The sequence below is a fragment of the Megascapheus bottae genome, chromosome 22, assembly GCF_031878675.1.
Source record: "Megascapheus bottae isolate mThoBot1 chromosome 22, mThoBot2.hap1, whole genome shotgun sequence".
NCBI classification, from domain to species: Eukaryota; Metazoa; Chordata; class Mammalia; order Rodentia; family Geomyidae; genus Megascapheus; species Megascapheus bottae.
The window spans coordinates 23,246,345-23,270,121 of record NC_143530.1 but is presented as its reverse complement, the minus strand read 5'-3'; the positions used below and the strand labels follow the sequence as shown (position 1 = coordinate 23,270,121).

Below are 23,777 nucleotides of genomic sequence, written 5' to 3'. Positions count from 1 at the left end.
TGACCATTGAAAATACCACCCTATTTGATAAAGATCCAACGTATATTTGATTCATAAAGTGTGTTCAATACTTGCTCTTTGAAAGATGCATAGAAAATTCACATATATGAACATATGCAATACTAGAAAAATATTAAACCAAAGCACACATATATAAATGTACTCGTGCAAATCCTTATATGCTTGTATGCTAATATATATTCCAATACCTAAAACCTTCATAAATATTTTATATTTAGTTATATTTGGTTTTCCTTCATCTTTTAAAACTCATTGTCTGCTTTTGTAATTATAGGGAAGTGTGAAAATACTATAGTTCTGAATCTCAAATAATGAAAACTATATTAAATGGCCACCTCCTTCTATAGACATATATGGTTCTTGTATAACATTTCTGTTACCATATAACTTGCCAGCCCAACCCAAGAATGTCTTATTAGGAAATGCAGATCAAAAGAACAATGAAAGACTTTCTCATCTCAGTCAGAATAGCCATCATCAGAAAACCAAAAACATACAACAGCAAATGCTGGTAATGATGTGTAGAAAAAAAGGAACCTTCACACATTGCTGGTAGGAATGTAAATGAGGGCAGCCACTGTAGAAATCAGAATGGAAGTTCCTCAAAAATAAAAAAAAAAACCACCACATGATCCTGCTATACCACTCCCGCATACAAACCCAAAGAAATCAAAGTCACCTTCTAAATCTGCACTCTCAAGTGTATACCAGCACATTTTATAATAGGCAAGTTATAAATGGATAAATGAGAAAAGAAAACATAGTATAAATAGATAATGGAATCTTACTGAGACATAAAGAAGGTAAAAAATGTATGTCATGTGCCATAAAGTTGATGGAACCAGAGATCATCACATTAACCAAAATAAGCCAGACTCGGGAAGATAAATGCTTTCTTTCATACTCAGAATCTAGATTTAAAAGAAAAAAGAACAGCAGTAGATAGAGAGGCATTCTGGGGGAAGGCAGGAATAGATGGAACAAGAGAAGGTGACAGGAGTGAATATGGTTAAAAAACATGTATGGAAATAACATATTCAACCCCCATTACTTCATAAAATTAATATATACTAAGGAAAAAAAACCTCTTGTTAAAAAATGAGTAGGTTATTTCTAGCTGACGAAAGAACTATAGAATTGTTTCCAGGCCAGAACCCATTCTGATTTTTCACACATACTACCAGGTATAACTACTTGCTGAAAGATTACTTGAAGATCCTAAGGAATACCAGGGTTATATTTCCTAACATGTTCCAACCACTGTTTACTTTTCCATTGTGCTATGAAGTACCCTTACACTGGGTACATAAATGCTGCTTTTAAGTCACGCTATTAAAAATATCATGTCTATAAGAGCTAATATGAGTAAGTTATCATCTCAGCAGCAGCTGTGGGAGATCTGTCAGCACACTCATATTAAATACCACCTCCCAGCAGCTCCATTGGTTACAACCCTTCAAGAGCACATCTTACTTGAAAGAGGATTGTGTTTGAGTGAGTGCAGCTACAGAAACCTGACACCTCACCTACAATCCCTACCACTAGTCACAGCACACAGGCCTGATGTCACTTTGAACAAAGAACCTTTCTTCCCAATTATCTTACTTTATTATATTTTTAGGGCTGAAGACAGAACCCAGGGCCTTGCAATCCAGCTCCTATGTAGTGGTGACTTCAAATGTGAGTGAAAAGGGAGAAGACAAGATCAGGGAAGGCCTACGTGGGGGACATCAAGTTTGTGGTAACTTAAACATCTGGGTCAGGGAGTTAAATGATAACTGAGTTTCTCTAAGTGACATTTATGTTGTGATATGCTTTTGTATATACTCAACATTTTTAAGTGACTTTCAGGTTCTAGTGCCAGCTGGTAAGCAAGGAAGTATGGCTTGTGAAGAGTCCCGGGCTGACGTCAAGGTGGTGTGGGCTGTTGTCTCTGTCCTTCCACTTACTAGCTGAGTGACCTAGGGCAAACTACTAACCTAGTTTCTGGGACAGCACAGTGGAGATGATAATGAGCTGTCTTGTTTACTGTGAGGATTAAGTGATTAGTATAATGACTGACACAGCCCAAACCCTCAGCATGCCAGCCAGCCACCAATCTGCACAGGGACCTTTCAACCATATACAGTGTTTCTTGTTTCTGTGTGTGTGTGTGTGTGTGTGTGTGTGTGTGTGTGTGTGTGTGTGTGTGTACACTGGTTCTGGAACTTGAATTCAGAGCCCGGGCCCTTCAGATTTTTTTTTCTCAAAGCTTAGCACCACTTGAGCCATGGCTCCACCTCACTTTTTGGTAATTCATCGGAGATAAATATCTCACAGATTGTTCTGCCCAGACTGACTTCAAATCATGATCTTCAGAGCTCAGCTTCCTGTGTAGCTAGGAGTACAGGTGTGAGCCACCAGTGCCTGGTGTTAACCACAGTTTTCAACAATTATTGTCTTGAATCATAATATCAACAGAATTTTTAAAGCGGAATTCCATACACAGATGTTTAGAAGATGCTCAGATGAATAGAAGAAACAAATCCCCCAGTTACACAATAGAGTTCACAATAGAGGTGTGAAGACAGGGACCTTTTGTGGAGTCTCATAAACTTAGTGATACCCTCTGTATTTGTGTAAGAGTAGATCAGAATTCTGCCTTGGGAAAGACTAAAATACAATCTAACACGTACTCAAAGTATAAAGATGTTACCTTCATTTTTCTCAGAGTTCACAAAATACGCTAAGGCTAATGTTTTACACATGGGCAAGAATAGCTAGCAATTAGACAAATCTAAAATCTCCATAATAGAAGTGGTCCTTTTAAATAATGCAAGGAAAATAAGGCTTAATTTTCTTGAAGCCAGGAGTACGTTATTCACCTTTATTGTCCTCTACTAGCACAATACTTCCACGTAATGCATAGAATTATGTTGCATGTAAAATGATAAAGTTTAACAAAAATATGTTCATGGTTTCTTCTGGTTTAAAAATTCGTGAATGACTGCCTAAATAATCATCAAAGTATCATGGATAGGTAACACCATCAACAACTGGCTATTACATTAACAGTATAACTATTCCTCTTTCATTTCTATTAATGTGAATATATTCTTTTTTTTTTGCCAGTCCTGGGGCTTGAACTCAAGGCCTGAGCACTCTCCTTGGGCTTTCCTCAAGACAAGCTCTCTACCACTTGAGCCATAGCACCACTTCTGACTTTTCTATGTATGTGGTACTGAGGAATCGAACCCGGGTCTTTGTGCATGCTAGGCAAGCTCTCTACCATTAGTCCAAACTCTCTGCCTCAATGTGAGCATGTTTATCCATGTCTCTTGATATCAGTATTCAACATTACTATAGCATTCAGAATATGCTTACTCCCCTTGCTTCTAGAAATCAAGAAACTAACAATTCTAGAAACTGTATTTTTAAATCTAGGTGAATGAAAGTCAAACATTTCTTTTTGTTGTTGTTGTATTAATAATTCCTAATCATCTTCTCTCAATGAATTTGTTAGGAGGCATTAATTTAATGCAAACAGTTCCCCTGAAGCAAAACCTCAACTTTAAAATGAGACTTTTCTTGGGAGATAAATAATCTTTATAGTATATGGCAATTTAAGGCTTACAACAAAAATATACATTTAAAGTACAATCATAGCTATAGAGCTGGCCAAAACCCAATATATTTTCATGAAATACTAGCCCCTGATAAGAATGAAAAAACAAAATTAAAGGATTAAATTCCTCTCCCAATCAGTCACTCATATGTCTGTACTTAGGTAGCCAAATATTTAAAGCCTGCTGTATATTCCAGGCATAAGTCCCCTTTGCAGAGAGCAGAAACGCCTAATCTATCACACTCCAAATGGAAATAGATTCATCAGCATTTCATGTCTGGAAGTTCAGCAGCTAAAAGCCATTAGCAAAGGTAACTTGTAAATGGAGATTCAAAAGATAGAGCGATTTCAAAGTCAAACATATATTCTTTCAATTTGTGTGCAGCAAAGTTTTCATTTAGGAGAAAGTAACAGCCAGGTGTTCTGGGCCACATATGTAATCCCAGTTGCTTTGGGGGTCAGGGGTTAATGGAAGAGGAGAGGGTCTGAGGATGGCCCTGGCCCAAAACAAATTTAAATAAAAATTTAAAAAATAGTGCAAGACCCCATCTGAAGGGGGGGCGGGGAATACTTAAAGCAAAAAAAAAAAAGAAAGGCATAGGAGACATATCTCAAGTGGAAGAGCATGCCAGACCCTGTGTTCAAACCCTAAAATAAATAAATAAATATAAAATAAATAAATAAATAAATAATGAAGCAAGAGCCATATCATTTGCTTTTTCACAGACAATAGTAAATAAAGAATATACATCTGGAACATACCTGGCTTTGCTTTCCTGTTTCCTTCTCAGTGCCTTTATCTGTAAAGTTGGCTAACAGAAAAATCAACCTTCAGAGGCACATAGGCACACTGTCATACAAAAGAGAGCAAAGATGATGTGATTTAAACATCATGAAATATTTTCCTAACCATGGCCAGATGGAAGTATGGACTCTCTGCCAACTGCCTAGTTCAGAAACTTTGCTCTATTTTAATGACTTGGTTCAGAGGACGCGTTTGTGATTAACTTCTGTGCTGGATCGTTAAAGCAAGTACAGATCCTGACCCACAGCTAAGAACTCAGAGAAGCTTAATTATTTTTAAACCAGAGTGTAATATTGTAAACCACAGGGTAGAACAACTAATTTGTCAATGACCTGTTCCTGACTGTTGTTCTTTGAAGCTATGGATCAGGAGAATAGGGGGGAAAAAAATCAAGGTATTTGAGTAAGGCAAATCAATGTGTAGTTATTTAAGACAAGTTAGGTTTCCTGTCTTTGAGACATAAAAACCAAGAAAGAACTAGTGAGTAAGAAATTAGTAGTGTTGTAGAGACTGATCTTATTAGCAGAAGTTTCAGTTTTGACTAGGACTGCTGAATGGAATGCCAACGCATTAAGCACAGGAAAGGGACTTGGATACGAGAAGTTGGACAGGAAATTCAAACCCTCAAACTGACAATCACACACTGGAACTGCTGAGTAAGATGAAATCCCAGAGGAAAAGTAGGAAGAGAAGTGCTGTCTAGCAATGACACAGAAAACAGTCAGTGGATAAAAAAAAAATGACCAGGTTGGGAACATTTTCAAGTGTGTGTGTGTGTGTGTGTGTGTGTTACTGGAATTTGAACTTCAGGACTGAGCACAATCTCTTAGGGTGTTGGTGCTGTTATTCAGTACTCTACCATGTGAGCCACAGCTCTACTTCTAGCTTCTTGAAGGCTAGCTGGACATGAGAGTCTCATGGATATTCCTCCCCAGTCTGTCTTTGAATTAGGATCCTTAGATCTAGATGCCTGGGTAGCTAGGATTACAGGAGTGCACTACTGATACCCAGCTGTGTTTTCTATTTTCATGGGCAGTGAGTTAAATAAGTATAATATATGTACACGCATATATACATACATATGGACAAGTAGCAATACAATGAAGTAGCATACAATAAAGACAAGTAGCAAATCAGTATAAACACATAAAGGAACTAAAACATCAGGTATACAAGTAAGAACTTTGAAGTACAGTACAGCTAAGGGTTGTTTTCCAAGAAAAGCTTTCTTTTGATCATTAACTCAAGACATTGTGCTCTTAAAATATCTAGAAGTCTTCTGAACCACAGGCCACAGAAGTGCAAGGATTGAAATTTTGAATCTTGGGATTTCAAACACACACACAAACACACACACTGCAACAACAACAACTATAAAAACAACCACTAACTCCCAGAGGAGAATAAAAGAGACTCAAATCAGAAACCCTGATAGAAGACTATGATTTCTGAAATTTCATTTCCTAAACTACCAACACTGGTGGTTATGCATTGATATGGCATGACCCTTAAAGGGTCTTTCTGAGTTATTGTGAAACTTCAATAATTGGGAGCAACTCTGGAAGCCACCATGAGAAGGTAATCTGCTCTAGACAGCTCAGAAGGGCATTGACTTGTATGATTATATGTTCATATTCTTCCTTGTCTACTATACAAATAGGTAAATGATGTTTCTGGGTATGTGCTTGCAAGAGACAATATATACTATATATGTGTATGTTAATAAAAGCACATCTACAACTGAATTCTTTGTAGTTTCAAATAGCTTCATAGGACTCACCTAGCATTATTACTGCAGCTCTGGCCATGGCTTGGAAATTTTTGTCTCTCATTTAGCCATGTCTCATTGTGCTATAACACTGGCCACTGTGATATGATTTGACCTATGTCTTTGTCTATAAAACAAGCCTATATGATATGTAAACAAGAATTCAATTTTCTGTAAGTCAAAGAAAGCAAAAAAGAAAAAAACATGATGGTTGTCAGAACATGAAGTGCTTTCTGTGGATACTCTGGCTAAATGAAAGCCATTCAACTTGAATCAATTGCTGTCTCCATTCTCCAATACACAGCAGATTTATATTTCAGAAGGTTTTTGATAGAGAACAAAATGTTACTGAAATATCTCTGCCATTCCTTTTGTCCTACATAGCATTCCATGGGCTGAACTCCCAACAAGGGGCATAGATTTGCAGGCTTCTGTTTGCACTTGTTCTATTCTTGCTTGTCTCGGTTGCAAATTTTCCATTTGACCCTTTCCTGACAAAATGATAATACAGACCTTCCAGCTACATTACAATTCATAATAAAGAAAACTCAAATTTAACATTTTGATTTTGTACTACCTTGAAGTATCTAAAAACTTTTAAAAAAAAAAAAGAAACTAAAGCCCTACTACTTAATTTAGTGATAGAACATTTTTAAAATATCTGCTTATGAAAACAGTAGAGATCCAGGGAAAGAATTCTTCCAATCCAACAATCCACACATTCCGACACAAAACCAATCACTGGTGTATTTAAAAGCTCAGTTCTATGGTGAGAGACAGGCTAGAACTCGCAGGAACAAGTCTGTACAAGATGAATTTATCCTCACTGCCTCTATTCCAGGTCATTCCAGGATATGTTTATGGGCAAATGCCAAGATGCAAAGAATGGATTGATGCCTTGTTTCTAGAGGATTGGTGCAAAGCTCCTAAGAAACTCAATAGGGAAGTGGTGCTCTGCAGGTAACAAAAGCTGACCAAGCAGAACATTCCACTGCATCCTGGCCATTGTGACAAAGCACCTGGGCAACACCAGTTAGAAACAGACAACAGGAAAGCTAAAATGGTGGCCCTTGGGAAAGGCATTCCAAGAGGAGGGTCTCCAAAGCTGGGTGTCATCCTTTTGGGGTGGCCCAAAATAAAATGGTGACATATTATTGCCTCCTGGTGAGTCCATTAAAGACACCAAGTCTCGAGGACTTCCAACGAAGATCTTGGGGGCAAGAAGAGACGTCCGCCAGCACTTTCTGTTCTGTGACCTGTTAGAAAGAAACATTCTTAGCTACTCCATCACCAAACAAAACTTGTCAGGCTGCAATCTCCTTTGACTGCTAGGGAAAATGCTGTGAAGAAATAGTGCAAGGACGCCGAAGAGAAATGGCCTTTGTCTCAAATGTGGTCTCACTAATGAGGCTCCTGGATCTAAAATCTGCCTTCAGTCAAATCCAAGGCAAATCTGAGTTGAAGTATTTCTGCAACCAACAAAATGCTCACCAGTCACCATTACTTGGAAAAAAGGCAGAAGCTTCATTCCTCTTATTACATATGTTCTGGCATCAAGATTTTACTCTGAAGGTTAACCACTAAGTGTTGTAGGATGATAGTATCTGAATTATCATGGGTTCTTTGCAGGTAGAAATCTCTGACACTGGCTCCTTGCAGCCAGGAGGCATAAAGGAGATTCCTGCATGACTGGATGAGCTTTTTTCCTCTTCTGTAACATCTACAAACAAACAAGCAAAAGCCAGCAAGGAATCTGATGCCAGTGGCTGTCCCATGCCTATAATTCTGTTGACTCAGGAGACCAAGATCAGTGGATGGTGACTTAAAGCTAGCCCTGGCAGAAAAGTTCATGATATTCTCTCTCCAATTAACCAGCAAAAAGTCAGCCTGGAGTCATGGCTCCAGTGAAATTCTTTTCAACCCAGAGCAAACAAGCTGAATCAGAGAAGGAAGCACCGAGCTCAAACTCAAATATCAGCACACAAAGAAAAAAAAAGAGAAAGAAAAGAAAAAGGGAAAGAGCAAGGGCCTGCAGGTAGGAAATTGATCCATGTTATCTATACACATAGGAAACAACTTTGCAAAAAAGATGGCATCTGATATCAAGATTCCATATACAAAATCAATTTGGTTTCCTGATGTTTGTAAGTTGCTGACATGGTGCCTTAAAGGAAATCCAGATTTAAGAGGCTCAACCATAAAGGCACCATGACTGCAACAGAAGAACAACTCGGAACCAATCCATCAAGTTGATGTACGAGCCCCACAAACACACCTAACATCTAAACTATAACGAAGCATTCCTAGAAGTAAGGAAGGATTGCTTATTTTCAAAGGCGAGACACTGCCATTTAAAAAAATAAAAATCTTTCTAGTTCCATCTCAAAACTTCTCTACTGAGCTTACTTGATAAAGACATGTCCTTCTGCTTGATGAAGTCAAAGACATAGCTGTGTAATGCCTACAGGATCTTGTCACACGGAGGATGGAAAGAGTGAGTGACATCAAAAAACCAAGCTACAATATTAGCCACCTAGCCACCAAACTCTAGTAAATGAGTCTTAGAACGCTTAGGTTCCATTTGCTCTCCTAGAAAAGATTCACTCTACATATACACTGAAACAATTCATCTAGCTACTTGGATTCTGTCAAGTGCCATTATCAGGCATGGCAACCCCATAGCACAGCAGCCTCTGTGCATGGTCTGCTTGATGGTGGTAATGGTGGTGGTTGTCATAATCAGGGCCTAGACACTGTCCCAGAGCTTTTTCATGGTCCATACTCAAATGAAGCCACAATTCCACTTCTGGCTTTTTAGTGATTAATCAGAGATAAAAAATCTTGAAGACTTTCCTGCCCAGGCTGCCTTTGAACTAATATCCTCAGATCTCAGACTTCTAAGGAGTTGGAATTATAGGCCTGAACCACCTGTGCCCAGCATGACCGTGGCTTCTAAGGCTATAGTTACATAATCAGAAGCTCAGACTAGAAAGCACCATTAAAAAATGAGAATTTTGAACAGACCTACAAGACAAACAAGAAACATGGAACGTTCAACCCAGTGAAGTCTTTAATGATTCTCAGCACTAAAATGGGAACGGTTTGGGGGTTTTATTATTGGTGGAGTTGGGGTTTTGTTTAGTTGGGGGTCATTGATTGGGCTTGATCTCAGGGCCTGAGGGCTCTCCATGATCTCTTTTGCTCAAAGCTAACACTCAATCACTTTGAGCCACAGCACCACTTCCAGTCTTCTGGTGGTTAATTGGAGATAAGAGTCTCATGGATTTTCTTGCCTGGGCTGGTTTTGAACCAACAATTCTCGGATCTCAGCCTGCTGAGCAGCTAGGATTACAGTGCCCAGTGCTTCTCTTTCTTTGTTTCTTTCCTTTTTGAAGCTCAGGAAATTACTTCTAAGCCCTCAGAACAAATAGTTAAATGAAATGTACCACTTAGAGAAAGAAACTTTGAGATTAGTCAGGTCACCAAATGTTCCCTGCACAGCAGGATAGAAAGCAGCTACTGTTTGTTCATTTGCACAGATTAATATTCTTCCCTCCGGGGCTTAAAGACCATATGAACTGTTAATTCTAGAGTTATACCTAGAGAGGGCTCCTATACTACTGGTGAGACCCATCTTTCAAGGGCACATTCAGAAACAGGTTTTCCTTTATTTTAGTGCTATTTCTTGCTCATACTTGTCTGGGCTCAGCTCCAGGGTGATTGAAATCAAACTTGGGTTTGCTGGGAGGACTGAAATAATGTCTTTCTTTTCCCACCCTCACCCCCACCCCAGTCATGGGGCTTCAATTTAAGGCCTGGGCTCTGTCCCTGAGCTTTTGCACTTAATGTTAGCAACTCTACCACCTTGAACCACAGCACCACTTCCAGTTTTCTGGTGGTTAATTGGAGACAAGAGTCTCATGGACTTTTCTATCCCAGCTGGCTTTGAATGTGATCTCAGATCTGTCTGCTGAATAGCTAGGATTATAGGCTTGAACCACCGGCACCCAGACTGTCTTTCTCCTTTCATACCTATTTATTCTCATCATTAAAATGGTACTGTCCATCTGGATAAAGCTGAGATGGGGGAAAAAAAATACAACTCTTCCCTTGCAAAGAATAGAGAAAAGTACACAAAGGTTTACCAAAGCTTAAATAGAGTAGGAAAGCAAGAACACTAACCAGCCTGGGTATAGACACCAGCACCAAATTTCATCTAAAATCTATAGAATGCAAGGTTTTAGGGATGGAGGTACTTAAAGAAACAACTGATAAACTTGTCTTATGGACCTTAAGAGCACTTGTAAAAGATACTTTTAAAAGCCCAAACCTAATTGCTACCTCCTGACAAGTATTTTTATTCAACATCAGAAAGGCAGTAGCCAGAGAAAACTGTTCTTTTCCAGGTCTGTATGTAAAGGATATTTCTGCCCCAAACACCCCTGGGGTCATGGTTCTTCATCATCTGAATGAAGTGGTCCAGGGGACTCAGGGGTAGCCTGGAAAATGAGAAAAGGAATCAAAATAGAATTTATCTAGAGTGTTTCCCATCCTTATCTGGCACCTGCTGAGTTAGAGCAGAGCAAGGTATAAGGCTTTGGGGATGCTGAAGAAAATGAAGGGACCAGGGTGCCTCAGTTTCTAATACCAAGCTCCATGTCCACACTTGTCAGAGCCTCTAACAAGTCTAGCACCACAAATGACCATCCTTTATCTGTCAAAGGTGTCCTCACCTATCACCAACTAGACAACTTCTAGATAAACCCAAAATTAGGGCAGAGTAAGCACTTGGCCGTGTAGGCGATCAGCTCTGAGGAGCTCAGACATCCTCTCCAAATTGCCCTTGGACTCCATCAGGCTCATCTCAATGGGCAGATTATGCAAGGAATATGTAAAGCTCCTCTGCCTCTTTGTCAGGGTTCCCTTTTCCACAGGGCACTTTACCGGAAGTTGAGCAGCCTGACTCATATCTCCAGATAAATATAGAGCCTTTGGGTTAATTTTCAATCTACCTTCTGTCTGTGTTACTCAAGGTCCCGAGAGTACTTAAGACTGATCAAGGCCAGAGGAAGAAATGTCAGAAACACGAACCTCAAAATCATTCGATCATCTACTACAATGGCTGTGCTTCTTTTTTTTTTTTTTTTTTTTTTGCCAGTCCTGGGCTTGAGCTCAGGGCCTGAGCACTGCCCTTGGAGTTTCTCAAGGCTTGAGCCTCAGCACCACTTCCGGCTTTTTTTTTTCTATGTATGTGGTACCAAGGAATCGAACCCAGGTTTTTGTGCATGCTAGGCAAGCACTTTAACCACTAGGCCAAACTCCTGGCCCAATGGCTGTGCTTCTAAGAATCATCGTGCAACTATAACTTAATAGAATTTTTTTCAATAGAACGACAGTTTCAGATTTTCAAAAACAAGGCCATTTTTTCCTGTATTGAACCTCACTAGTAATAGGGTTTACATGGTTACACGTGTTGAACTATAACATGTAAGATTAAGAAAATCAGTACTCTGGGCTGGGAGTTTAGCCTAGTGGTAGAGTGCTTGCCTAGCATACCCAGAGACCTGGGCTCAATTTCTCATACCACATACACAGAATAAAAGCCAGAAATGGTGCTGTGGCTCAAATGGCAGAGTTCTGGCGTTCAACTGCCCAAGGACAATTCCCAAGCCCTGAGTTCAAGGCCCAGGACTGGCAAAAAAGAAAAGAACATCGGTATTCTTTTACATAAAGCTTTCATTCCAGAAAATTCATCATTCAACCTGTTTTTCTGGCTCCTTACCCAGCATTTTGATACATTTTATAACAAAGACACTCAAAAGATATTATTCCTCCTCCTCCCTTTTCCCATCTTCTTCCTCCTCTTCATACTTTTCCCTCTTTCTTTGTGCCAGGATTGGGGCTTGAACTCAGGGCATAGGCACTGTCCTTTAGCTTTTATTTGCTTGAGGCTAGCTGTCACTTGAGCCATAGCTCCATTTCTAGCTTTTGAGTGACTAATTGGAGATAGAGGTTTTAGAACTGTCTGTCCCAATTGGCTTCAAGCTATGATCCTCAAATCTCAGCTCCCTAAGTAGCTGTGTCCCTGGTGCCTGGCTTAAAGATGGCGCTTGTTGTTCCTCCACTGTTGGTCTACCAGAGCCCATAATGACCCAGACATCCACACAAGTCCTGTTCCATATTAACAGAAGGAATTGCATCTAGACTGTGACAGAAAAATTCACATGGCAGGGGAAGTGACTATTTTGACTAGAGGCTTACATAGCTAGGAGATCCTTCTACTGCTAGACTGGAAAAGCCTTTATAATGCTACACAAGGGGAACAAGAAGGGGTTATGGGAGTCCAGGACAGGCTGTGAATAACTGAATTCAAGGGATTTCAGGAAGGGTCTCTAAGCAAAAGTTTAAAGAACGAGGAAAAGCTAGTCAAATAAATGGGAGGAGATCAATTCTAAAAGAAAGGTAGAGATCTGAAAACTGAGACACAAAGGCAAACATGATTCCCCAAAGTGGGGAGCCAAGCAAAAGAGTCATGCCATCTACCTAAGAGTCATAAAACACCAAAAGGGGCTGAGGAGAAATGGAACCAGGTTTCAGTACTCTGAAATAGTTGGGTTTCATAGAGAATGGGTTGGACCAGATGAGAAAAACATATGGACAATCCATTCAGGAAGTTTCTCATATGTCAAGGCAACCACAGCCCAGCCCAGCCCAGCCCAGCCCACGTGAGCTGGTACACCACATTCAGGCTTTGAAACTAGACCACACACACACACACACACACACACACACACACACACACACACACACACACATTTAGTACCGAGGAAACTCTTCCCAGCCTCCTGTCCATCTCCCAGAGAAAGAGTCTCCAGGGAAGAGCTACCCAAAAGAGAAAATAGATGAAGGTGAAAGCCTAGTTATCTATTCCCCAGCAAGTCAGCCTGGTGAAGAACTGCCCTAGGCAAACTGATGGGAAGAGCTACACCCATACTCCTTGGGTATGGCTTAGCTTTAAGACCTTCAAATTACTGCCTGATTTCTCTAGTTCCAAGTGTGAGAATGCTGCTGAACACATTTCCATCCATACTGCCAGTCCAAGACTCCCGCAGAAACATACATGTGGTTTACAAGCAAATGGAAAGGAATACCAGCAGAGGACAGAGAAGATGTGAGCTAAGAGGCTGACATGGTATAGTTAAATGAGGGAAGAGCAGTCAGGAAGAGGAGGAAAAGAGAGAGCTTGGAAATATACAGGACTGGGGTCTCAAAGGGCAACAGGTCCTAGTCAGGCAAGTGATTTGCACAGTACAGAATCTGAGCTGTGGTCACCTGTCTTCTTCCTTCCAGGTTAGCCCAGCATACAAGTAGAAGAAAAGAAACTAACTATGGAAATGATTGAGTTTTTGCACAACAAATAGTACTGCCATTAAAAGAAAAGAAAACTACACAGGGGAAATAGTTGCAAGTGAATATTACTTCACACACACAAAAAGATTAATATCTAGAACGCATAAAGAGTTCATATATATAGATTAGAAAACAGCAAGAGTCCCATTTGCTAATTGTGAAGAAAACAATTAGTAAATAAGCAGAGATGGAAACATTGTACCTGGAGAGAGATCAAAGACATGCAAATCTTAACACCAAGGAGCTTATTAACTTAGCCAGGAAATAAAAAGGAAGACTCCCACCGTCAATCAGGTTGAAGCAAGACACTTCTGTATCATTAGTAACAATGAAAATTGGGAGAGGCCTTTTAGAAAGCAATTCGGAGCAAACCCTCTCTAACTTAATGATCAGCCCTCAGTGTGCAAACATGCTCTCCACTGTTTTAAAGTAATAAACAATTAGAAATAAGCCAATGGCCAAAAATGATAGGTAATTTAAATTAAGACAAAACAATCTGAAAAAAGTGTGTTTTTTTAATGGACAGGATAATCTAATAATTTAAGTAGCAAATGAGAATATTTATGGTATGTGGGAAAAGCAAAATTAAAAACAAAGAGAGAGAAAGTAACATTTTAAACAATCAAAACTAGAACACAGGGACTAGAAATGTAACTCAATGGTAGAATGACTGCTTAGCATGTGCTAGGTCCTTGGCTCCATCCTCAACATGTGTGATTTAAGAACTGTAATGGAGAAATCAAAAGCAATTTTTCCTTTTAATGTCTTCCCTTGATCACTGTAAGGTTTGAGTGATAAATGCTTAAAATGCATGATGTCACTATCAATCACTTGTCAAGACTGTCCTGTCCAGATAAGAGGAATGAGTCTGGTCCTTCCCCAGTTTTAAAGGCTCATTGGGGATTCAAACCCTGACTTGCAGACTGACTGTTTTTAAGGACTTTCTGCTACCAACTATCCACAAATCTCAGCTCTTCCCACTATCTCCAATTGATTTCCCAGTTCTAAAGTGCTATTTGTTTGTTTCTTCTTAAAATTACTGAGATACAGTCAGACTTTGTATATATAGTGAGTGTATGTTTAATCATTTGAACAATCCTGTAAAGTCAAGTGATATTATTCCCCTTTGAGGACTGCAGACTGAAGACATGTGAGCTGGGCCACACACCTAAGAAACCAGAGCCAGAACTCATACCTCACCATTCTCAATTTCAAAGGCTTCACTCACCAGTGAGTATTGTCTCTTCCCTTTTCTCCACCAATGAAACAAAATAGTACAAAACAAACAAACAAACGAGAAAACTCTTTCTCTAACATCAGCTTTCTATTTGCCCTAGCTACTTGAAGAAACTATTAATAATTGTAATGAATCAAAAAAACATCAGTAGGAGCCGCTTATAAATTAACTAACAAGACAAGGAAATGCTGCACACACTAATTAGGAAAGTTGATGCAGAAAAGGTATTACCTTGAGAAAACCACTGCCTGCACCTGCAGTGAAAACCAAATGACATCGGAAGGAGTTCTACTTGAAAATTAAAAGCCAAGTATGGCCAGGGATAACATTGCTTATGAGAAAAGAGCTTCTGTGCTTCCCTTGAAAATAATAATAGCAATAATTGCTATTATTATTATTCCACAATCAGCTGGAAGACTCTCCAGTCATCATGCATCCTACCTCCAGAAATAGCTGTTATTTGGGGCATGCTAGCAAGATCAGTAACAAAAGAGCAGAGGAAAAGTATTAAGATAGGAAACTAATCTAGATAGGGTAATAAATGATGCTAGGCCCCACTTATGACTCGCTCTCTAAATAATGACACAATAATAGCTAAAATATAAATTCTAATTAAATACAAAACCCAACAAAGTCAAACAAATAGCACATGATATTTGACAGAAGCAAAGGTCTTGAGGAAGCTGAGAGGAAGAATTACAATAAAATATATTTGTAGATCTGTACAATGTTAGTGGTAGAAGGGAGCCTAAGAGATGGTTTCTTTCAACTTCCTTATTTTTGGCAGATGGGGAAACTGAGGCCTGGCCAGGTCAGAATGAGCAGTCTGAGAGATCTGAAAGCAGGACAGGAAACAAATTCTGTCACCCAAACTATTAGTCCAACTGTGTTCTTGAAAACTATACTCACTCTGCAGCATTTCTAGACAGCTACTCCACTTTAAATCATATTTTTAAAAAGAGCATTAAACATTCTATAAATATTAAATTCCTTTCTAATAATTTTCTAATGCATCAAGGCACATTTTAAAGAGATCTGGTTTTTATTTCTTCTGGAAAATTGCATACTGCAATTGAGTGAAATATTAACAGGCCACATAATGGCTCCAGTGTTTCATAAGGAAAACTAAACAGAATTCAAAACGCATATCCCTCAGGCCTAGGGTAGCATTTCTGGAGCACACAGTTAACTCCACGCTCTGCTCAACAAACCCATCCCTGTTAAGTAACTCATCAGAAAATAAAGAGGGAATTACCAAAGGGGGGCTTGCCAAGCAATTAGCTCTCTGAAGCAGATGACATACAACTGTTATAGGGAGGAGCTTCCCGCTTAGTCATATGTCAGAGTCAGAGCCTACTAATCTGTAAATAAAAATGTATCTCGTATGATTACAGCTGTGATGCAGGCAGGCTTTACCAGGCAAGTGTACCAATAGTAAGTTGCAGGTCCTCTTCTAGTCCATGTGTTTATTTTTTTTTTTTAAAAAAGAGTCACTACCACTGAAGTCCAAAAAATTATTGATAAATTTTACTCAGTATAAGAGAGACAACCAAGGTAAGAATAATGTGATCTTTCTCCAACAGCTGGTCATGAATTGGCTAAGACTTAGTCACTGGTTCAAGGAAGAAGAGATATTTCTTTCCTCAAACCAGGAAAGGGTCCAGTGGCTCATGCCTATAATCCTAGCTACTCAGGAGGTTGATCTCTGAAAATTGAGGTTCAAAGCCAGCTCAGACAGGAAAGTCTGTGAGATTCTTCTCTCCAATCAACTAACAAAGAGCCAGAGGTAAAGCAGTGGCTCGAGTATTAGAGTGCCAGCCTTAAGTGTAAAAAGCTAAAAGACAGCCTCTAAGCCCTGAGGTCGAGCCCCAGTACACACACATACACACACACACACACACACACACACACACACACACACACACGACTAGGAGTTCTAAGCTTCCATACAGCCACGTGACAGCTGACCTCCTCTGGCCGCATGTTTGTTCTCCAAGCTTGTATACAGCACCACACCACCACCTCTCACCATGGAGAGATAAATAGTTCCAATCTGCCAAATCGTACAAGCTAAGCAATGAACCAGTGAAACTCTTTGAAGAGTCAAAAGTTCATCGTCTCCCTGGGGGTCACACTGAGCAATATCTGGAGCCAACTTTAAGCCAGTCCCCGAAAACAGATAAGCATATTGCTACTGTCATCATTTTCTTTCATTAATAATTACTGAAAGTGCGTAGGAATCTCAGGGAGGAACGTGGAAGAGTGAACAGAAAGGGAAGAAACATTGCCGAGACAGCCTTGTATGTGACTCGGGACACAGACAGGCATGGAAATGGAAGCCTCGGAGGTTAGGAAGCTTTGCCTGATTCCGCACCTCTGACAGACCACTATTCCTTATGCTCTGTGACTTTAAGTATTACACCTGAGCATACTTTGTCTTCTGTAGGTGACTATATGCTTCTTGCTGACAAGCCTCCAGGCTTGAGAGATAATCCACGGCCTTGCTCTAAAGAGGACAACCTGGGGCCCAACCATGAGGCCAATCTCTGCACACTGTGAAAACTTCACCAAGTTACTTACCTTCTCTGTCTTAGCTACTTCATAATAACAAGTGCCTACCTGACAGGACTGCAAGGAAGGTTAAATGAGTTCAGACTCAGAATGGTAGCTGGAAGGTTAAATGAGTTCCTATTCAGAATGGGAGCTGAGAGCTGTTGACCGCCTCCTATTCCCCCGAGGGCCTCCCTGGCCTAGTGCCTCTCGTATAGAGTACACTCAGTTAAGTATTTGAAGACAGAATGAGCTGCCCCTGGAAAATGTTTTGTCTATCCCTCTCATTCCTGTCATAAACGTCTTGGCTCTCATATAAGTTAGGAAAGTCTCCCCCTGCATTTTTAGCTGTTTGGAGGCAATACATTCATATTGCCCATCTAGATAATACAAGTCAAAAATACAAGAAAAGCTTAAATTGTCCTCTGGTTTTCCCTAGTCATATGAGACTTCTCACTAACACCAATGAAACCAGGAAAGTCCCAGCTTTCCCCTCCATTATGATCAATGAAGTCTTATGGTATCCCCTCCATAAGCTAAGGCTCATCAATTCTATATTTCTTTGTCTTCTATGAAGAATGAAGGGGAAAGTCAAATCATTGGGAGCTGTGTCTAATAGTTTGGTTTGTATATACACAAATCTCTCTCTTGCTAAGAAAATATATAAATGTGCACACACACACACCCCTATCTTACATTTAAAAGAGTCCTAAGAAAGCCTCTGGGAAATCTTGTACAGTTATAAAACACACCCACCCATATTAATGTGATTTCTCAAAGTGCAGAAAATGAATTGCCACAAATGAACAATTGCTAAAAAGCCTAGGAGATGGCACATGCGATTTATGCACATCACAAAAGAAGAGTAAATTGACGGTGAAAAGGATCAAAGGAAATGCTGGAATCCTGGCTAATACGTACAGGGCTCCACTGAAAATCTTCTTAATAAAACTGTTTAGAAGAAGCATTTGTTTAAATGAAAAGAGATACTGCATGAACTGAATTTCAAAAGCAGCATTCTTTTTTATACACACACATATTAGATTTAGCTAAAATTAGCTCAAGTTCCTAGTTGTCTTTTTTTTAAGACCTTAAAGGAATAAAGGATCCAGCAAGATTTCACTGAGCTGTAGCGGAGCACTGAGTGCTCAAGGTACGTGAGCAATGATAGAAAACCCACCATTTACCACCACCAACTGTCCACTGCTATGTCATCCCAAACAAGATCTTGAAAAGATCATTGAGCTCCTTTCCGATGCCTCCCTTCATACATTCTACATCAGCTCTCATAACTCCCAAAATTGAGTTATATCCTCCTGCGTATCCAGCTCTAGGTCAGACACAAGAATGCAAAGCTCAGCTTCAAAGAGCACTTTTTATACCAGCAACGCCTCCACAGTCACCTCTTGGCAGCCCTACTCCCACACTCTGCACTAACTGCCAGTTCCCAAGTCTCAGATGCCCACCAGACCTAAGATTCAGCCACAGTGGACTGAGATACATTCCATACATACAGACATACTTGCTCAGCCAGTCCTAGCCAATTAATTTCTAGTTTTCTCCATCAATCCACACTCAAGCGATCTACCCAGATGACTCTCCTCTCTTTCTCCATCATTCCTACTCATCATCATCCTTCAGACTTCTATCCATGGGAGAATGAACCCCAGTAAGTCCATTCCACTTCGCTTTAGCTATTTCAGAGCACTTCTTCCTTCTCCTGCCTGGCTGTGACAAATATAAACTCCTTCCCATAGCTCTTACTCACTTTCATTCTCACAGCCCCATGAAGTTGCTTTAAAAAAAATACAGAATGAATAAATGAATGAATCATTTCTTTACATAGATAGCAACTGCGAAGAAGTTAGGTCATAACTTGTTCTAGCTGTATGGTATTTATAAAAAGAACTAGAACTAGGAATAATTATAATCCAGGGTTTTATTTATTTAAAAAAAAGAATCCTTAAAAGAGAGTACATAACATGAAAGATACTATTTCTCTGTCCACATACAATCTTTAACTGCTAGAACTGCAACAGAGGCCATTATTTATGCAAAGTGTGTAGCAAATGTGTATAAACTTCCCTTCAATGCAATCACAGGACACGTTAGTTGCTTCAAATTCAAGGTGACTTTGCAATACTTTGTCATTGTGACAATGTGTATTAATAAGATACTTAGACTTGCTTATTAGATGAAAAACATCTGGGTCTATTCTCAATAAGCTCCCATATTGACCAAGCGATAGGACTTCTTGGTGCCTGTTGCTCCCACACCACACCACACACACACACACACACACAAAATTTTTGAGATATTTTGTGATGGCCAATGATTGTCTTTAAATACAACAGATTAAAATAATCACTGTACATATATTCACTACATACACAATTGAATCATTTCTCCAAAACTGCAAAGGCCAAATTTCTGCCTAGCAGAGAAGAATTCAATATTTAATACCATTGAGAGAGAAAAGAGGTCTAAGACACGCTATCCTTGTCCATTAGTAGACACCTGTAGGTCTTAAGAGACTTACCCTTGAGGAACCCTAGGTTGTTCTAGTTCCATTTAAAGAGCACCTCTCTACAGCCAATAAAATGCATAGAATCTACTTCCGTAATTCACGTGAGCATGATGGGACGTGATCACTCTCTCCTTCCCTCCCTCCTCTTCTTTTCCATCTAGATGATGCTTTCCAGGTCCCTTTCAGAATGGGGGGAGGGAGGGCAGATTCTAGTATTTCACTTATTCAAGTCTGTTTTCACTCAGACCACAAATAACTACATTAATGTATGCAACTTATCAGATTATCTGATAATAATACTGCATATGCATCCTATCATGGCAAGAATGTTGTGATAAGTTCAGAATTTAAAATTTAATAAAATGAATGGAAGTCTCATTAGCTTTTACAGCTGCTAATGCCTATGAGGTTGGTCCAAGGACAACAAGGTCTAGGTAAATTTTCTTTGTTCCTACTCATCCATGGTTCCAGGGGCAGCCATCAGAAAAGAAGATCCTTATCATCACACTGTCCCAAGAAGTTTCATGCTAACAATGATAGCTTATGTTAATAAATCACAAAACACATGCCTGCATCATTCTCTCCATGGTACCCACGTTATGGCAATCCATTCTCCCAGCAGCCCTATTTGCTATCCCTACTACACACATGAAGAGAGAGAGGCCTGGAAAGGATATTGTGATTGTTCAAGGTCACAATGGTACCCTCCAGATTTTAAGTCCACGCTCTTATCTCTCTCGGATGCCAAGGATTTATATACCACATAAAAACTTGTTCGTAAGTGCAGAGAGGGAGAGATCTGGAGAACCGTTTTCAAGACAAACTGTGTCAAATAAATACCTACTGCTTGACAAATACATTTTGAAAAGGAAAAAAAAATCCAGATTTAGGGATGTGAGGCTTGGTAAAATGAGACTAGGTTTCTCACCAAGTAAGGAAATAGAGCATTTCTCACATGTGTGGCACATTCATTCCTGCAAAAGCAATGTTTCTGGGAGACCAGAGGGAAGGATTTCATTTGGAAGGTTTAGGGTGGAGTCCCAAATAGTTAAACTTTCCAGGTGATTTTGCTGCCCAACTAGCCTCAGGAACTTCAGATTTGGGCTATCCCCACAGCTTTGGACAGGACTGCTACCAAGGCAAATAGAAACTGATCTCTATTTTCTATTTCACAATCCTCCCTGTTGCGTACATCAGTGTTCCAAACCCTCATTACTCCATGTTCTCACTAACTTTGGTTCTATCCTCATTTCCTTTGAGGCATTAGCCTCTTGTCTTCTCTTCACAAAGAATCATGAGTCATAAGCCCCTGCTTACACCCTGTGCGGCATGACTCTCTGGGCCAGAAAACTTTACTGTACATGAGGAAATCAGGAAGTTGTAAAATCCAAACAGACAAAAGAGAAATTTAAGATTCATCACATACTGCTTGCCACTGACCAAACAGTTCTGTTTCCCTACTGATGCACAGTATGACAACAAAACCTAACACACACTGAGACTTAAGATGCTTGGTATCAGAACATTCATAATTGCCTTCAGGAAACGTAACAATGAAAATGCTCAGGCTCAAGATCCAATTACCAATAATCAATCATCACAAAACCAAATGCAGACTTCTTTGTGAGTCAAATTCAACCAAAACGACTGATGCTTTAATCCAAGTTTAAAAAATAAATAAATAAATAAAGCACTATCTGGGCGATCTCCTAATTTTCCATACAGTATAATTTGCAAAAATAAAATAAAATATTGGATCATTGACAATGTACTAGCACATGGCTAACAATAATTTTCCCAGATTAGGCTTTTTACATCCTCAGATGAAAATCATAGGATATTGTCACACACTCTCTCTCACCTGGGAAGAGGAAGCTGTTGTTCAGCAATGACATCTAGATCTGCAGCTTGGACCAAACACCTTGGTGACTTGCTACACGATGCTCCTACAATAGAATGCAAGAGAAGAAATCCAAAATGAAAAAGAGAAGAAACTTCTTTTAAAACAAAAAGTCTATTGTAAGTGTCAGGCAGTGAAATATGCATTATTTATTCTTATTTTTGCCAATCCTGGGGCTTGAACTCAGGGCCTGGGCTCTGTCCTTGAGCCTCTCTGTGCTCAAGGCTAGCACTCTGCCACTTGTACCACTTCTGGCTTTTTGAGTAGTTTATTGGAGATGAGAGTCTCATGGAATTTCTTACCCAGGCTGGCTTTGAACTATGATCCTCACATCTCAGCCTCCTGAGTAACTAGAATTATATGCATGAGCCACCAGCACAAAGCTTGAAATATGCATTTTAAGATAATCAAATTTTGTATTTTGCTTAATTAGAATTACACACTTACCAATCAGCACTAAAGGTGGGTCTGGTTTTATCTCACAGGGCTCTTAAGAAAACCACTACATGATAAGGTCATTGCTTCAGTCAGACTAAAAGCTTGGTCTTTGGAGAAAATATTGACAGTGGCTGGCTCAAATGCAAAGACTCTAGTTAAGCATCTAGTAAGCACTTGCTGATGATCCCAAAGAATTATCAGGTGAAAATGGACTTGTATTGAATACTAATTGAGCCAACACCTAGTTTTAAAGCAACACATTTTATCTATCCACATGCAACTTGAGGGGCAATCATACAATCCAAACAGGCATGGAGAAATTAAAGATCAGCAAATACTGCTATAGTCTGTTATTAGCAAACTATAGTATACTATTAGCATACTATCTATTAGAAAAAAAAGCATAAGATGCAGAAAAATGTAGTGTGCATATATTCACTCTTCTACTAAAATTGTAATTTGTTCATGGTTGAATGTATATACATCCATTTTATTGTCATTTGGCCACAAGAGTCAAACAAAAATTATCCACTGCATGATAAATATGTGAATGAGTGAAAAAATGAATGAATGAATGAATGAATGAATGAGTAGGTGGGTGGATGTTCCATATTCTTTTCCATCAAGGAGCTTGTAGTAGTTTTTATGAGGTCAAGACCTATATTCTAATAGAAATGGAAGAGGTTGGGAATTTGCTCTTCTAGCATATTTCTTTAGTCCTATCTTCTAAAACTATAATTTTTTTATTAGAGAATTTATTAACATTGATTTTTACATCATATTTTAAATGACAAGTTTAACAAGTGTTCAAGGAGGGAATCTCTATTTACAATCACTGGGACTTAGTATTTAGAAATTAATCAAAATTAGGCTAAGAGTTTGTATGTCATAGAAACATATTAATTTATGAAATAAAACATTATGTCTATAGACATAGGTTTTTATATTTATATAGTTATGTTTATATTTCCATTACCATGTCCATAGCTTTGGGTATGCAGTTATTGAGTCCTCGCTCTTGTACTCTTTGGATTTAATAGCCACATATTAAGGATACCATGCACCTTTTGTTCCTTAGGTCTTGACTGTTAATACTCAATTATCCACATTAACAACAAAGAGCCAGTTATTTTATAGTTATTATAAAAAAAATACCTCCCATCCTAGTAAAAGCTGAAATGAATTTTTTGTCTTTGATTGTTGGAGCTGATCTGCATATTTGTTTAGGCTGAATTTAAATTTACTTTGGGTTTTCTAAGCTCATGCCAGGTAACAGTAGGAAGGAGAAGGCCCGGAATTATATTGGGTGTCAGAAAGAAACTATTCTGAAGCTATGAATATGATCTCCAGTGTGAGTAATCTGTAAACAGGTAAGTGAGCCAATTATCCTTGGGTGCATGGCAACACATCTCAGTAGTCGTCATGATTATTTTCATCCATACACACTCACTATTTTTAAGAGCACAGCTCAGCTGGAAAGGAAAATAGCTTCCATTTCTTTCCAGCACTTTTCAAAG

At 39.2% G+C, this 23,777-nt stretch overlaps 1 protein-coding gene across 4 annotated transcripts in view; it reads right to left on the bottom strand.

Moving 5' to 3' along the window:
• Positions 1-23,777, bottom strand: part of Atxn1 (ataxin 1) — a 407,426-nt gene that overhangs the window by 376,303 nt on the left and 7,346 nt on the right. For all 4 annotated transcript variants that reach the window (XM_090356347.1, XM_090356348.1, XM_090356349.1 and 1 more), the window contains exon 2: positions 21,784-21,868. The gene's annotated coding sequence lies outside the window, so the exon portion shown is untranslated. The remainder of the gene's footprint in view (positions 1-21,783; positions 21,869-23,777) is intronic.